Here is an 18289-nt window from a genome sequence, read left to right as displayed (position 1 = left end):
AGGAGAAGGAAAAACGAAATACTCTTAGGTTAAGAAAGCAACGTCTGGGCCTTGACTCAACTAGAAGGGGGGGTGGGGTCAGAGGTCACTAGAAGTCAGGTGCGGAGGTGACAGTGGGATGGGAGGAGCTACACATCTAGCTGGATGGACAGCAGAGAATGAGAGTAAACGTGAATGAGTGGAGAGGAATTGGTGGTTGGGGGGTTCACCCTCAGAGCCATGGGGGTCCCTTCCCTGCTAGTTCATGCTTCTCACGCCCTAAAGCAAGAGACCACCCCCTCTCCTCCTACCAAACCTTCCCCTAAATCAAGTCCTAGATGATCCCCTAAGGCAATGACATCACCCCAATTCTGCCTGCAAAGCGGGTCCCGGGCTGTTGTAGGGGCACTTTTCGGGGGGCTGCCCCAGATTGTGAGCCTCCAACTTCAGCCCTAAGCTACGGAGCGGGATGAGAGAGGGATCCCCCTTGCCAAGGAGATGGCTGCTCCCCGGGTCACCTTCCTTACGAGAATTTTTCTATACTGGGACTCCTGGGATTTGAGGACCGGGACCTATTCTGATCGACACAGCTCTGCTCTCCTGCTGAGGACTTACCGTCAGCTGGAGGCTCAGCTCCGGCCTCCGAGACTCTGCAGGTAGAAGCGGGTAGAAAGAAGCTTGAATATGCAGACAGGACAGAGCCGCCCTGGCTACAGTCCGATTCTAAGCCTTTGCAAAGACACTAAGAAAACCTGCAAATAAACAGACGACATAGTGAGACTCGGGTCAAAATATCGACAGGACACTTTACCTCTGAGTTGGAAACGGATGGGGGTCAGAGGGGGAGTCTGGAAGAACGAAAGCCCAAGAAGGAGCCGGTGCATCGTCTCTGGCTTTGAAGACAGTCGTGAGTGTGAGAAGATGCTGAGACAGGCCCTCAGCCGACAGTGGGCAGGGACGCAGGGGCCTCCGACCTAAACCGCCAGAAACTCACTTCCCCTGACCCCGAACTCCTGGAGCGGACTCTCCCCCGGAGCGCCGGAGAAGAGGCCGCCCCGTCCAGTGCCTTGATTTTGGCCTTAGAGACCTGAGCAGAGAGCGTGGCCATCCCACTGGGACGTCTGGCCTCCGAGCTGTGAGCTGCTTTAAACCACTAAACGTGTGGTGATTTGTTTGTTATACAGATATAGAGGAAGAACACAGACAGGGCGGAGCTGGAGACCACGTGGAGACTCCCTGGGTAGTGAAGGCCTACAGGAGGGGAGTGGCTGCCATTGCTGGAAACGCGGGAAGCCCCATCCTTCCCGAAATTTCTCTCCTGAGGAACAAAAGCCCTGTGTTGCTGGGGGAAGGTTAGCAAAACCCTGTTGCTCCCAGAGCACTGGTAAGACCCACTGCATGTGGCAGGAAAAAGAAACAAACACACACTATCCCCATGGGAGAGGGGCAGATATAGGTCCTGGGCTCAGACTTTTAGAGCCGCCAACCTCGCGGGGAGGGGCAGCATCCCCAAGACCCCAGGACCCTCCTGAGACTGAGACACAAAGAGCACCCTGCCCCTCCTCCAGCAGGCCAGCCAGCACCGAGGAGCAGGCGGGAGTGCCAGCAGGAGGAGAGTCAAGGGGCACCGGGGGGGGGGGGGGGGGGGGCGCGGGGGGGGGGCGGGGAGGGAAGCCGGCCACGAAGCGGGGACCAGCAACCAGCCGGCTCCAAGCACAGAGCCACGCCAGCCGAGGCTGACAGTAACCATAGCGACAACAAATGCCAGCCTTGCGCAGCTGGCAACTGCTGACCAGTCTTGTCGCAACCAAACTCCTGCACTCCCAGCTCCGCACGCTGAAACGGCCCAGCAGAAGTCTCCCACACACAATGCGCGGCATTCATTTTAAGAATTCGGAGACAGACAAAAAACAAGAAAGAACGACCCACTGGAAGGAGACAAAGCAATGACCAGAAATCAACTCGATCTTAGGTCCGTGTCCCCAGCAAATGTACACGATGCGTATGCAGCTCAAATGCACCTGAACACTGACGCGACGCAACAAGGGGAAACTGACAAATCGTCAATCACAGCAAAAAGAGTTTAGTATATACTTTTAGAAACGAAGATCTAAGATACAAAAAAACCCCCAGTAAGAATATATAAGATGTGAATAACAATTTAAAAGCTTGACCTATTGGATCAGACAGAAGAATGAACTCAATAGTTAGAGAAACACACATTTTTTAAAGTGCATCTGATACAGTTATAAACTTGACAAGCTAAAAAATAAACCTAAACCCATCTTTTAAAAATCAATACTGCATAGATGCCACTCTCTAAACCAAAAAGTAATAAAATCAGAAAATAAAAAGAATGCAAAAATATTTACAACGACTACAAAAATAGTACATACCAAAATTGGTAGATATGTACAAACACATACTTAAAGGAAAAGTATAGCCCTAAGATAGGCATTAAATTAAAACTGGAAATTAATGACATTCAATGCAGGAGGCTAGCACAGAAAAAAAGAATAAACTCAAAAGACATAAAAAAAAGACAAGTATGAGAAGAAATTTTAAAATAAATAATTAAGCAGATTTAAAAAAAAATTCTGCCACAAATGTATTACCTGAATCTAATCATGATGTAACACCAGACAAACCTAAATTGAGGAATGTTCTATAATAACTGGCCTGTATTCTTCAATAATGTCAATGTTATTAAAGACAATGAAAGATTGGGAAACTGTTCCAGAGTAAAGGAAACTAAAGAGATGTGGGGGGGAATGCAATGCATGATCCTGGATTTTCTTTAGCTAGAAAAATTATTATTGAGACAGCTAGTAAAATCTGACTAAGATCTGTGGGTTAGACAATGGTACTGCATCGATGTTAATCTCCTGATTTTGATCATTATACTGTGGATGTGTGACAGAATGCCATTGTTTTTGGGAAACGCACATTGAAGTATTTACACACACACACACACACACACACACACATATATATGTATAGCAGGGGGAGGAAAAGCAGGATAAAGCTAACTGTATTAGCAACGAGCCAAAGATGGCCCCTGGGTGGTTTATTTCTTCACGGCAGACTGAGACCAATAGCTCAAAAGACCAGCAGCCCCAAACTCAAATGTCAACACATGTGAATGTTTTAAACACAGTCCAACTATCAGCACATTTTTAGTCATTTAGAAGCTGCATGCTTTACCCACCCTGTGAAACCACACCCAGTTTCTGATAGCTATAAACCATGTGGCTATAAAGACCTCAAGTGGCTTTGACCCAGAGATACCCCCCAGGGTTCCCTCATCCTCCTCTCTTCTGGGAAGTGGCCCCTGGGCCCCAGCCTCTGGGTGGGCTCATGCTGCAAGAGGCCCCTTTCTCCCTCATGCACGCGTAAATAATCTTTGCATGTGTTCCTGCCACTTCATGTTTACATCTTTTTCCTTAACTGGCCCTGAAATCCGTCCAGTTCCTGGAACCCCCTATACAAATGTGGTAAAATGTTAGCATTTGGGGAATGTAGATGAAAGGTATTTAGGAATTCTTTGCACCATTCTACTATTATGAGTTTTCTGTAATTCTGAAATTGTGCCCAAAATGAAAAATTAAAAAGAAAAAACTAAATTCAATTCTTGGAAAGGATTTATTACAACTAATAAAAGAGTTGTTTTGTATTTTAAACTAATGAAATAGACTAACTTCAGGCAGGACTGATCAAGAAAACAAGAAAAGGCAAAAAAGAAACAATTTTTGGACATGAAAAAGGAGACAATTACAGATATACTGGAGTTTTCTTTTAATTATGAGACTATTATAAATAATGCCATTACGTTGAAATTAAATTGGACAACTTTCCAGAAAAATATAAATTAATCAAATTAACAAAGCAACAGAAAACCAAATAAACTACAGAACATTAAGTGAAATGGATCCATACTCAAAAATATACCCATCAAAGAAACATTAGGTCCAATCAAATTCCATTCAAAATTTTTGCAATGTGCACCAGGCAAAATGGATTTGTATCTAGACAACACACTAAAAATAAATAAGAAAAAAATCCAAAAGAAATACAGGCGAAGGTGATGAATATACAACACAAGCGTATATATTGTTTATGGCTACATTCATATTTGTAAGTAAAACAAAACATGAAAGGATACATAGCAATTTCAGAAGTTACCTCTGAGTGAGAAGAAGGAAAATCCAATAGGGAGGGTGCAAAAAGCCTTCAAGTATTTATGAGGTTTTAGTTCTTCAGAAAATCTGAAGCAAATAAACCTTTAACATTTGCTCAGTCTAGATGATAAGCACAAAGGTTTCTTTCTTTTTCTACTTTGCATGCTGCACTTGAGATATTTCCTAATATAACTTATTATAAATAGTGGGAAAATATATATAGAGAGAACTATGGATTGCAGTAGGGGAAACTCCTTCAATAAAACCCAAGTTCAAGGCATAATGGAAAAACCTGATACATTTGACCTTATCAAGATTTAAAACTACAGTACCAGTTTCAGTTTTTTCCCACAGCTCAAATCTGTCCCAACTTGAACAAAAAAGAATCAAAGACAGACAAATCCTCCATCATTTCTGCATCACTTCCCACTCTCACGTTGCTCTCTTTCTTCACCAACTGCCTTAAAAGAACAGACTACACTGAACTTTCTCTGTCTGCAAACAGATGCGCTCACACTACCCCACCTTCACTCCCGAGACCCGGCGCCGATACGGCTTCACAAATCTGAGATACGACGCCTCTACTCTTCTCTCACTACCTTATTCAGCTGCTCATACATTCCAACCAAAAAAACAAGTATAACCGCGCCAATGCCTTGCTTAAAACACTTCAGGCACCAACAGGACCCAGTCCACACCCCCTAAGCTAGCTTGATCTGCTCCCTCACCACCTCAGGGCTACTCCAGAGCGAGGAATCCAGCCGTACCCCCTCGGTTTAAGCCTCTTACCTTTGCATATGCGGCTCCCTCCGCTTGGAATACCCTTTTGCCCCCTTCCACCTACGCAGACCCTATTTAAGTCTGATCTTTAGCCCCGCCTCCCCCAGTAGGAACCGACCTCCCTCCCAGGATGTCCATTCATCCAGTAGAGATAACTACCAGGGCACGCATACCCTGAGGGCCCTCATCTGTTTACAGGACTGACATCTCCATAGGACCCAAGCCACAGATGCCACCCGGTGCTTCCCCAGGGGCTGACCCAGACACTCTAAAGGCTTGTCAGATGAATACTGACACTGTAGACCCCTGAAATAACAATCGTTTCACAAACTTCCTTAATTGCCCTCATAGCTCAGAGCCTACCCTTGGCTGGATGTAGGGTCCGCAGGAGGGAGGGAGGGTTGGAGAGAAGGGGGGGCCTTTCCTCAGCAGTTCCCTCCTCACCCACAGGAGGTCTGGACGCCTGAGTGGAGTTCAGGGACCTGGGTGAGCAGAGAAGCTCCAGGTCAAAGGTCAGAAACAAATCCACCGTCGGGAAAAAGGGGTGACCATTCGCGGGAGAGCTAGTCCCCCGCTCCTTGAGGCCAAGGCTATCACTGGGTACCCTGCGGTAGCCCCCTGTGGATGGTGGGCTCAGAAGAGGCTGAGCTGTGGGAGGTCAGAGAAGCAGTGACACCCAGTCAGCCTGCGGCCCCCAGCCCACACCAGACAGAAACCCTGACCCTCCGCAGAAGACGTCAGACGGAGCCGCCCACCCAGACCCCCCCCCCAGACCCCCCGCACAGAGCACCCCCCCTCCTAGCGCCCGCCTGGCTATGCAGCCGTGGATTCCGCCACACGTGCCCTCCCTACAGCCAGGAGCCGAGGGAACCACCAGTCCGAGGTGCCGCGGAGACCTCAGAACCGGTCAGGTCCGAGGTGCTGGACGCCGTAATACCAGACTGGGGTCCGGAAGTGCGCAGATCACACTCGGACACCCCTGCACTGCGTAGGCGCCCCTGGATTGGGGTGGAACTACAACTCCCGGCAGCCTCTGCGGCAAGGCACTTCCGGTCAGCCAGAGGCGCTTCCGGCCACGGGGAGGCTGGCGTGGGCGGGCACGCGTGGCGACGTGGATTGGCAAGGAGGTGTCGCCTGTGGCAGCCCCGGTGGACCTGCAGGCTGGCCATGAACACACCATCTTCATGGTGTTGCCGGGCCGGCAGTGGCCCTGGTGGTTTCCCGCCGCATCTGATCCGATCTGTTTCCATCCCGGCGCCATTTTGAGTGGCAGGGTATGGGCTCCCCAGTCTTGAAAGTCCAACCTGGTCTTAGCTGTAGGCCTTGTCCCAGAAAGTCTGCTCTCTGAGGGGCTCCGTGTCGGACGCGTTATTTTGTAAAAAATGCCTGGCCTTCAGCCCTCATGACAATCCCCGAAATAGGTATTGTTAGCCCCGTTTTGGGGTAGAGGAATCAGAAGCAGCCTTTCTCAATATTTTTACTCTGGAGGCACCCTTGAAATAATTATCAGGTGTCAGGGAACACTTGCCTAAGTATTATGTCTGCAGCTCATGATAGAATATGGCAATATATATATGCATACACACATATGAGATGCCGAATATATGAACTGGACAGTGGCCAGACCACAGATAAAAGCAGAACTGTGGGGACTTCACTGGCGGTCCAGTGGTTAACACTCCAAGCTTCCGATGCAGGAGGCGGGGGTTCCATCCCTGGTGGGGGAACTAAGATCCCACATACCGCGAGGCAAAAAATAATAATAATAATTAACACCAGAACTCTGACCTACCACCTCTGTGAGCTACCCAAGAAACCAACCCCCTTACCTACAGTAAAAAGCCCAGGAAGCCAGACTGCTATCTCTAGTCACATTCCAGGAAGCGAAACAGTAACTTTTATAGCAGTTGGTTCCAAATGACGAGGACTGGATCAATAACTGACAGCTTCCCTGGTTTTTGTACCTGCTTCTAATTAGGACCAACCAACGAAAGTCAAACATGCTCCCCTCCAAAGAAGGCATACCAGATATCTTCCTTTTTCCACTGTAAAACTCTTGCATTCCTCTGCCTGTCTTTGAGTCTCTACTGAAACAAGTGACAGTGACTGTCTCATTTGCTCTAACAAGCTCTGAATAAATAGCTTTGCCTGTTTTCCTTTGGTTGGTCTTCATTTAGTTTCAAAGATACAGTTAATGGTAAATATTTTTCTGTAGATTCTGCTTATTTTGACTAGCTACTGTATTGTGTGGCTTTCCTCTCATTATTTGCTATTAAAATTTATTATTCAAAATTCACTAAGTGAAGGTAACAGGAATTTAAACTTAAAATGATGCTTTTTCAGATTATCAGTGCCACACGAAGAAGAACTTTCTGATTCCTAGAGCTGTTGAAAAGTGTAATGGGTTTCAGGTGGAGGGTCAGAGGGTATTGGAAGAAAATTCTCCTTTGTGATTGTATAGATCTGTGCTGTTCAATACAGTAGCCACTAACTACATGTGACTACTGAGTACTTGAAAGGTGGCTAGTCCAAATTAATATGTGCATTACAGGGAGATCAGCTCGGTGCTTTGTGATGACCTAGAGGGATGGGATAGGGAGGCTCAAGAGGAAGGGGATATGGGGATATACGTATACATATAGCTGATTCACTTTGTTGAACAGCAGAAACTAACACAACATTGTAAAGCATTTATACTCCAGTAAAGATGTGGGGAAAAAACCAACCCCGAATGAACTTTTTGGCCAACCCAATACATGTAATAGCAAAAATAAATAAATAAATAAGATGTGCTTTAATTGTAAAATACCCTGAATTTTGAAGATTTGGTATGAAAAAAGTGAATGTAAAATATGTCATTAATAACTTCATAATGATTATATGCTGACGGAACAATGTTTTAGACACACTGAGTTAAATAAAACACTATTGAAATTAAAAAATAAAATGATGCTTTTCATATGCTTCTAACATTTATACTGCTAAAGTTACTAAAGCTTAAAACTTTAGGATATCTTATATTACATAATAGTGTTAATAAATTTGACTTCTTATTTTACAATGTTGCTAGAGCTGCCTGCAGAGTTTAAACAACCAAATATGATATTAGTCTGAAATAGATATTCTCTGTGACATGTGTCTTGTGTGCGTGCGTGCGTGTGTGTGTGTGTGTTGGACGCGGATGTTAGGGGTAAGGAACGTCATTATGTGATTTTGAAAAACCTATAAAATGATCATTTAAGCTACTTACTAATATGTTCAAATAGTAAGTTTCATATCAATTAAGGTTTTGCATTATTGGAAACAACCTGTAAGAACTTTTAAAATACGCTGTTAGGTTCAGCTCATGCTCTTTTTGAAAAAAAGGAGAAAATAATCTTACTTTTTTGTAACATGGGATTGCTTTTCCTTTTGTTTCTAATTCCTGTATTAGGTTTGGACATCAGGGATTTGAGTCCTTTGCAGATTCAGCTACATAGTTTTCTACCTTTTGGTTTGTTCTAGAGAGAATTATAAACAATAGAAATCATCTCCTTAAGAAAGTTTAGAAAGATTCATTTGTGAACCTTTTGAGTACAGAACCTTTTACAGGATAATTGTTTGAGGGTTTTACGTCTTTTTATTGTTGTTGTTCTTTTCCTGTTTAATCAACTTTGGTAATATATTTTTTTTCTTCCAAATTGTCTTTTAATTCAGTACTTTCAAGTTTTTTACTATGTTATTTATCATGTCTGTTACTTTGAATTATTTAAAATTTCCAGATGTATTTTTAGAGAGTTTTCCAATAACTGGTATCTCTTTTGTACTGATTAGCACAACCAGAGATTTATCGCTTATTTTTTTCCCAAAGAGAAAGCTTTAGATTTATTCTTTCTCTTCTTCTCTGATGAGAGAGAAAATAAAACTCTTACAGGTATCATCTTCTAACATCAAGATTACATGGAAACTGGGCTTCTCTGGTGGCGCAGTGGTTAAGAACCTGCCTGCCAACGCAGGGGACACGGGTTCGAGCCCTGGTCTGGGAAGATCCCACATGCCGTAGAGCAACTAAGCCCATGCGCCACAACTACTGAGCCTGCGCTCTAGAGCCTGCGAGCCACAACTACTGAGTCCACGTGCCATAACTACTGAAGCCCATGCGCCTAGAGCCCATGCTCCGCAACAAGAGAAGCCACCGCAATGAGAAGCCCACACGCTGCAACCAAGAGTAGACCCCACTCGCCGCAACTAGAGAAAGCCCGTGCGCAGCAACAAAAACCCAATGCAGCCAAAAATAAATAAATAAAATAAATTTATTTTTTTTAAAAAAGAACCAATGCTCAAAAAAAAAAAAGATTACATGGAAACTACTTTAAAATAAATGGGGAAGGGGATCGTTCCAATCCTAATTATAAAATGAGAACTAAAAATGGATGGAGCTATATTGCTTAGGAGATGGATGAAACTGCTGTAATAGAGACACTAAAACAATAGTGCCTTAAAAAAATCATAGACAATTATTTCTCATAAGCCCTTCTAAGAAACTTAGAAAACTAGGCTTCTTCTAAATGACTACTCTACCATCTCTAGGGCATTTTCCTCCTCTCCATGATTCAAGATGGCCATCAACCACATCTGTATGTCAAAGAGCAGTAAGAAGGGAAAAGTGTATAAAATGTCCTTTCTTTTAAGGGCACAATCCAGAAGAGGCATGAGTCACTTCTGCTCATATCCCACTGGACAGGTCTTAGTCATATGACCACTGCTATCTACAGGAAGACTGGGAAAAAAACGTCTTTATGCTGGGAGGGCAATATTCCCAGCCCAAAATCAGGGATTCTGTTACTACAGTAGCAAAGAATAGATATAGGGAGGTAACTAGCAGTCTCTGCCATAGGAGATAAGAGAGGATTCGCAATGTCACGGAGAATGCCACCCAAACAGGTGAAGCAGATTGTGACATGAACAATGAACCTCCCCCCCACCTCGCTGAGTTGGACTATAGACAGCAATGAATTTTATCCATTTACCCCATTTCACTACAGGACAAAATCTAATCTAGGGGGTGGAAATGATAAGCAGTAATAGCTTACCTGGATATGCTGGATAGAGCTGGAGACAAGGGAATCTAACTGCTCTGATTATAGGTTTTTATGTTTTCAATTTCTCTGAAGAACATAATAAACATACAGTATAACAAATCAAACAATACAAATATATAGAGAAAGCTAATTCCTCAGCCCCTACGTTCCAAAGTAACAAATATAAATAGGCTAGTATCTATTCTTCCGTATAATTCCCCTGCCTCCGTGTAATCATATATAAAATCATACAAGGACCATTCACATTTAATATGATTATTAATACAGCTGGGTTTAAATCTCTCATCTTGCCATTTGTTTTCTGTTCATCCCATTTGTTCTTTCTTCTTTGCATCTTTTCCTGCCTTCTTGTGGATTAATTGAATATATACATATTTTTAATAATTTTATTTATTTATTTATGGCTGTGTTGGGTCTTTGTTGCTGCACGCGGGCTATCTCTAGCTGCAGCCAGTGGGGGCTACTCTTCCTTGTGGTGCGTGGGCTTCTCGTTGCAGTGGCTTCTCTAGTTGAGGAGCACAGGCTCTAGGCATGCAGGCTTCAGTAGTTGTAGCCCACAGGCTCAGTAGTTGTGGCTCAAGGGCTCTAGAGCACAGGCTCAGTAGTTGTGGCACCTGGGCTTAGTTGCTCTGCAGCATGTGGGATCTTCCCAGACCAGGCTCGAACCCGCGTCCCCTGCATTGGCAGGTGGATTCTTAACCACTGCGCCACCAGGGAAGCCCTATTTATTTTCTATTTTATCAATTTATCCTCCAAACTTATCATTTTCTTTCTATCCTTTTTCTTTCTATAATTTCTTTGGGTTTAGTTTGATGTTCTTTTTCTAAAATTCCTAATATGGATGCATAAAAATAAACACAGTAAAATAATAAAGGCAACTTCTATGTTGAAGAAGAAGAAATTCTGCAAGTCAGAAGAAAATGAAATGCTTCTTCTTAAGTGCTGAAAGAAATAAACAAAACAAAATAAAATCCTGTTGATGTAGAATTCTCCAGTGGACTCCCTGAGTTGAAGGACTGAACCTGAGAGTCCAGGGAGACCAAAGTAGTTAGAGTTCTCAGGACAGGGTGCCAGAGAGGGCTATAATAATAATGACGTCATATAATATCATTTGAAGATAGATTATGATAAATTAAAATGGATACTGTGAATCTAAAAGAACCACTAAAGTAAGAAAACGAGTTATCGTTAATAAGCTGACGAAAGAGATAAAATGGAATTGCTATAGACTGAATATTTGTTTCCCCAAAATTCAAGTGTTGAAACCTAACCCCCAAAGTGATGGTATTAGGAGGTGGGGGCTTTGGGAGGTGACTAGCTCATGAGGGTAGAGTCCTCGTGAATGGGATTAGTGACTTATAAAAGAGACCGGAGAGTCTGAGCCTGCATGCCACAACTACTGAAGCCTGTGTGCCACAACTACTGAAGCCCGTGCGCCTAGAGCCCACACTCTGCAACAAGTGAAGCCACTGCAATGAGAAGCCTGTGCACCGTAATGAAGAGTAGCCCCAGCTCACCACAACTAGAGAAAGCCCATGCGCAGCAATGAAGCCCCAACGCAGCCAAAAGTAAATAAATAAATAATATATTTATAAAAAAGAAAAAGAAAATAAAGGTAGAGAAGGTCAAAAATCCAAAAGATCTAGTTGAGAACGACAAAATTATATTACTTTTTGAAGATATAGGAGAATATCTTCATGATTTTAGAATGTGGAAGAGAATTTCCTAAGAAGAACAGAAAAACCATTAACTATAATGATCGATAAGACTGTATCAAAAGTAAGGACACGGTCAGAGGATGAATGAACTAGCCATAGAATGGGAAAAGATATCAATAATATACATAACTTCAAAGCACATCTGCAGAATTAAGAATGCCTACAAATCAGTAAGAAAGAAGCAGATGATGCAACAGAAAAAAGAAGAGGCCAGAAACACTCGAGAAGGCACTTTCAGGAAGAGAAAACCCAGATGGACAATTAAGGACACAAAAAGGTGCTCGACTTCAGTAATGATCAAGGAAATGCAAATTATAAACACCAGACTGGCACTGGCAATTCCAAGGACGAGCAGGGCTTTAAAATCACTGGAACCCTAATTACCAGAGGAAATTAACACAACGGCATGGGGCAACATTTTGGTATTCTCTAGTGAAGCTGGACGTGCATATACCCCGTGCCCCAGCAATTCCACCTTCAGATATATACCACTAAGCAGGAGTTTACAACCTCAGCACCATTGACTTTTGGGGCCAGATAATTCTTTGTTGGGGGCTGGGGGCTGTCCTGTGCATTGCAGAATGCTTAGGAACATCCAGATGCACGTGCACCCCCCACAATTTTACGACCAAAAATTTCTCCAGACGTTGTCAACTATCCTCAGGGGAGGGAGAAGAAGCAAAATTGCCCCCAGTTAAGAACCTCTGGTTTAATCCAATCCGGTAGTTTATGTAAATTGGGCAAGGAATTACAGCCTCATCAGACTAGAGATTTAGATAACAGGCAACTTGAATCCTGAATACATGGCTTGCGAGGTAGCATTTGCTTTCCTTTACCCATAGCCAAAACCTGGGCCATCTTCCACGGGAACTGATGGGGTGCCTTCAGCATCTCCATTTGGAGAGCTGACCTTGGAATCCCTAAAGCAACTATTAAACGGGGTTTCTCCAAACTAGTGGTTACCAGTGGGAAGAGAGAAGGGGGGAGGGGCAAGATGGGGTAGGGAGTTCAGAGGTATAAATTATTCAGTAAAAAATAAGCCACAAGGATATAATGTACAACATGAGGAAGATAGCAAATATTTAATAATAATGATAAATGAAGTCTAACCTTTAAAATTTTTGAATCACTGGATTGTACACCTGTAACTTGTATAATATTATACATCAACTCTACTTCTATCAAATATAGTAATAATTATAATACAAAACAAGCAAATAAACCAACAGGGTTTCTCACTCATTTCTTTGAGAAATATTGCCCAGGAGAGCAGCTCCAAATCTCACATTCTGTCTCAAATCTCTTTGCAAACATGGAAACTCACCCACATGATACGGTAGCCCCATACTTTCTTGAGACAATAACAATTTAATGATTAACCAGTGCCAGCACAGTTAACATAACACAATGCCAACACTACTAAGCCCCAGATTTCAGTTATATGAGCCCCTGTTATCATTAAGCTTCAACTGAGAAATCAGTGTCCCGTAATGAAATCTCCTCTTAGAAAAATTTAAATAACTAAATCTCTTATCCTTAACTGGAAAAAACTCTGCATAACCCCACTCATGTGGGTCTCAGGCGCCTAGATAAAAATCTGCCTTCCTTCTTTTAAAACCTGCACTGTCTTCCATTAAAACTAATGTTTCCTTCAACATCTCCAGAGGTGGATTAATCCTCCCCCAAGGCTATTGTGTTCCCACTTTTCCAAAACCCCAACAAGTCAACTGTTTATCTGAAAAACACATGGCAGCTGTGAGGAGCTTAGAAGTCACCACTCTATCCACACAAGTCAAAAGCTGAACTGAAAAATCAACAATCTTCCCAGATTCATCAGAAAAGTGAGGTCACAGGGCAAGCCACTGCCCCCCAAATTAGAAAGACAGTCGGGTGAATACAAAGAAACACAACTTACCAGAGCAGAAACCCACACATAGAAACCTCCAAGGGAGCCAGTTCTGGGGCAGGAAAACCTGGACTGTAATTGATGAATTGCTGGAAGCTCCAGTGTGGATGAGTCTGAGAATCAAAAACTCCAGGGACACCCCATCGTGGGGGGGGGAGGGGTCCCCACGCTCTTGTGAGTTTCCCTCCAGGAGCCTGACCAGGTTCTCACAGTGAATACAGGAGAAAAATCGCCTCATACTTCCTGCAGGGGAAGGGGAGAGGTAACCATTTTTAAATACACCAGCGCATTCTGGTTTCCTTAACAAGGTCTGCCCTCAGGAGAAACTAGTTAACCACAGCCTAAGCTGCTTGGGTCTCATCAGAACCTAACTGACCCAAGGGAGGGAAATACCCAACTCCAGCCCCTCCAACTGTATTAACCCACTGAAGGAGGTGAAGCGGGTTAAAAACCACTTGTGAGGCTCACAGTCCAGAGGCACAGACTCATCAAAAGACTGAATCCTAATCATTGCACTATAAGCATTTCTCCTTCCTCCATACGTTACCATTACATTACTAAAGGCCAGTTTACAGCAGGTTTTTGTTTGTTTGGTTGGTTTTTCATTTGGTTGGGTTTTTTTTCGGCCATGCTGTAGGGCTTGTGGGATCTTAGCTCCCCAGGATCAAACGCAGGCCCTTCAAAGTGCAAGTGCAGAGTCCTAACGGCTGGACCACCAGGTAATTCCCTACAGCAGGATTTTTAACCCAGTACATCATATCCACCTTTCAACAAAAAATTACAAGGCATACTAAAAGGAAAAAAAAAAAAAAACCCAAAACAAAAAAACCCCAAACCAAAAACTAACCAACCAAACAAAAAAGACAAAAAACCACTTTGAGAAGACTGAGCAGGCGTCAGAAGGAGAGTCAGATATGGCAGGAATGTTGGAATTATCAGACAAGGAATTTTTTTTTAATATGGGGTGGTTAGTTGTGTTTTTATAATTAATTTATTTTATTTATTATTTATTTTTGGCTGCGTTGGGTCTTCGTTGCTGCGGGCAGGCTTTCTCTAGTTGTGGCGAGCGGGGGCTACTCTTCATTGTGGTGCACGGGACTCTCACTGCGGTGGCTTCGCTTGTTGCCAAGCACGGGCTCTAGGGCTGCCGGCTTCAGTAGTTGTGCTCACGGGCTCCAGAGTACAGGCTCAGTAGTTGTGGCACACGGGCTTAGTTGCTCCGCGGCATGTGGGATCCTCCAGGACCAGGGTTCAAACCTGTGTCCCCTGCATTGGTGGGCAGATTCTTAACCACTGTGCCACCCGGGAGGTCCCGACAAGGAATTTTTTTAACCTACGATTGGACATGTATACACTACCAAACGTAAAATAGATAGCTAGTGGGAAGCAGCCACATAGCACAGGGAGATCAGCTCTGTGCTTTGTGACCACCTAGAGGGGTGGGATGGGGAGGGTGGGAGGGAGACGCAAGAGGGAAGAGATATGGGGATATATGTATATGTATAGCTGATTCACTTTGTTATAAAGCAGAAGCTAACATACCATTGTAAAGCAATTATACTCCGATATAGATGTTAAAAAAATAAAAAATAATGACTAAATACAATATATATATATATTCTAAAGGTTTTAATGGGAAAAGTAGTCAACATGTAAGAACAGATGAATAATGTAAGCAGAGGGATGGAAATTCTAAGAAAGAATCAAAAAAGGAATACTAGAGATCAAAACACTGTAACAGAAATAAAGAACGCCTTTGATGTACTCATTAAGAGACTGGACATGGCTGAGGAAAGAATCTCTGTGCTTGAGGATACCTCAACAGAAACCTTAAAAACTAAAAAGCAAAGAGAAAAAAAAGAATTAAAAAGCAGAATAGAATAGTCAAGAACTGAGACAATTTCAAAAGGCATAACACATGAATAATGGAAATACCAGAAGTAGAAGAGAGAAAGAAGGAGAAATATTTGAAGGAATAATTACTGAGAATTTCCCCCAAATTTATGTCAGACTCCAAACCACAGATCCAGGAAGCTGAGAGAACATCAATCAGGATAAATGACAAAAAACAAAGAAAATCCTGCACCTAGGCATATTATATTCAAACATCAGAAAATCAAAGATAAAAGAACAAAATCCTGAAAGAAACCAGAGGAAAAAATCAGCTTACCTATAGGGAAACAAAGCCAAGAATTACATCTGACTTCTCAGAAACCGTGCAAGCAAGAGTAAGTATTTGAAGTGTCAAGAGAAAAAACCCCACCAACTTCGAATCCTGTACCCTGAAAAATTATGTTTCACAGGTGAAGGAGAAATAAAGACTTTCTCAGACAAAAATTGAGGGAATTTGTTGTGATTAGACCTGCCCTGCAACCATATGCCATTAGCAAATTGCAAATTGGGACTTCCCTGATGGTGCAGCGGTTAAGAATCCGCCTGCCAACACAGGGGACACAGGTTCGATCCCTGGTCCGGGAAGAACCCACATGCCACGGAGCAACTAAGCCCATGTGCCACAACTACTGAGCCTGCGCTCTAGAGCCCGCGAGCCACAGCTACTGAGCCCATGTGCCACAACTACTGAAAGCCTGCACGCCTAGAGCCCGTGCTCCGCAACAAGAGAAGCCACCGCAATGAGAAGCACACGCACTGCAACGGAGAGTAGCCCCCTGCTTGCAGCAACTAGAGAAAGCCCGTGCGCAGCAATGAAAACCCAACGCAGCCAAGAAAAAAAACAAAATCGCAAGTTAAAACAACAATGAGACACCACTACACATCTCAGGATGGTCAAAATCTTGACCACTGACAACCCCAAATGCTGGCAAAGATGTGGAGCAACAAGAACTCTCACTTATTGCTGGTGGGAATGCAAAGTGGTGTAGCCACTTTGGAAGACAGTCTGGCAGTTTCTTATAAAACTAAACATATTCTTACCATATGATCCAGCAGTCACACTCCTTGGTATTTACCCAATGGAGTTGAAAACTTACGTCTGCACAAAACTGTGCACACAGATGTTTATAGCAGCTTTATTCATAACTGCCCAAACCTGGAAGCAACCAAGATGTCCTTCAGTAGGTGAATGGATAACTAAACTGTGGTCGATCCAGACAACGGAATATTACTCAGCACTAAAAACAAATGAGCTATTAAGCCATGAAAAGACGTGGAGGAAACTTAAATGCATATTACTAAGAGAAAGAAGCCAATCTGAAAAGGCTATGGTATGATGTGATTGCAACTATATGACATCCTGGAAAAGGCAGAGACAGGTAAAAGGATCACTGGTTTCCAGGGGTTAGGGAAGAGGGAGGGATGATTAGACTGAACACAACAGAATTTTAGGGCAGTGAAGTCATTCCATATGATGCTACAATGGTGGATACATGTCCTTACAGATACATAAAACCCAGCAGGATATACGATTGTCCACTAGTACAAAAGTTTCCCTCAGCCCGGTTTTACTCAATCTTCACCCGTCTTCGCACCACAAGTCTGACATCTTCTGGAGCACTCAAGCCTTCTGGGTCCCTACTTGCCGGTGGCTCTGAGCAAGGCATTTAACCACCATACCACCAGGCACCTGGGAAATGGCAATCACTGTCTCCTACCCTGGAACTAGCTTTCTGAAGGCAGTAGTAACCATGCAATCCATGTTGCTGGTTGTCACCAAGAGGCCAGCCAAGTCAACCAGCGAATGGAATTTTCCACTTCCTCTAAAACCTTCCACAGAGCTGATTTTCACTTCTCGCTCGTGGCACCCGAGGCCGCAAGCTCATTTTATCCCGTAGCTAATATCGGTGACAAAGCAGGCCCTGATAAAGAGGGTGAAGATGCCCATAATTACCTTAGCAACGGAACATGCTGTGCATTTGAGTCATATAATCCCATCCCCATAGCAACACAGAATCACAGAATCATGATCCTTTGGAGCCCGGTGGCAATAGCGCTCACTAATCTAACCCCTTAGATTAAAACAGAAATGAAAACAAAACCTTAAAAAATGTCATTTACTGCTCAGATAGCCTTCATATCCTTGTACCCATCATTTGTTTATATCGTTTATAATGGAGTGTTGATACAAGTAGGATAAGCCTGGGAGTGTCCATTGTGACTGCTGATTCTGAAGCTGATTTCAAATATGAATCTTTGTTCTGCAGGATTAGGAACAAAGGGGGGTTGTTTGATGGATGGAAGCAGAGTCGGCCAGAGACGAGCGTAGACATGTTGATACAGGCACCCTTCATTCATTTATCACTTACGTGTCTCCATAAGTGAGATTATATCATCCGTCTACTTCTGAGGTTGGCACACAAGGAATGAACTTCTCTTTTATCACCTGGAGCTGCAGATTCTAACAGGAATGTATTTTCTCTTCAGTCAAAACACCTTCAGCTCCTGGCCTCACAGCAGCTCTCCTGGTCAGAGGGTAATTTAATATGACATGCAAAGATGGGAGTGACACCTCTTTTTGGTATTTGCTCTACCTTTTTTAAAAAACTAATTTATTTACTTATTTATTATTTTTGGCTGCATTGGGTTTTGTCGCTGCGTGCGGGCTTTTCTCTAGTCGTGGCGAGCAGGGGCTACTCTTTGCTGCGGTGCTCGGGCTTCTCATCGCGGTGGCTTCTTTCGTTGTGGAACACT

The sequence above is a fragment of the Leucopleurus acutus genome, assembly GCF_964270905.1.
Source record: "Leucopleurus acutus genome assembly, chromosome: 16".
Lineage (NCBI taxonomy): Eukaryota > Metazoa > Chordata > Mammalia > Artiodactyla > Delphinidae > Leucopleurus > Leucopleurus acutus.
This window is presented reverse-complemented; position numbering follows the sequence as displayed.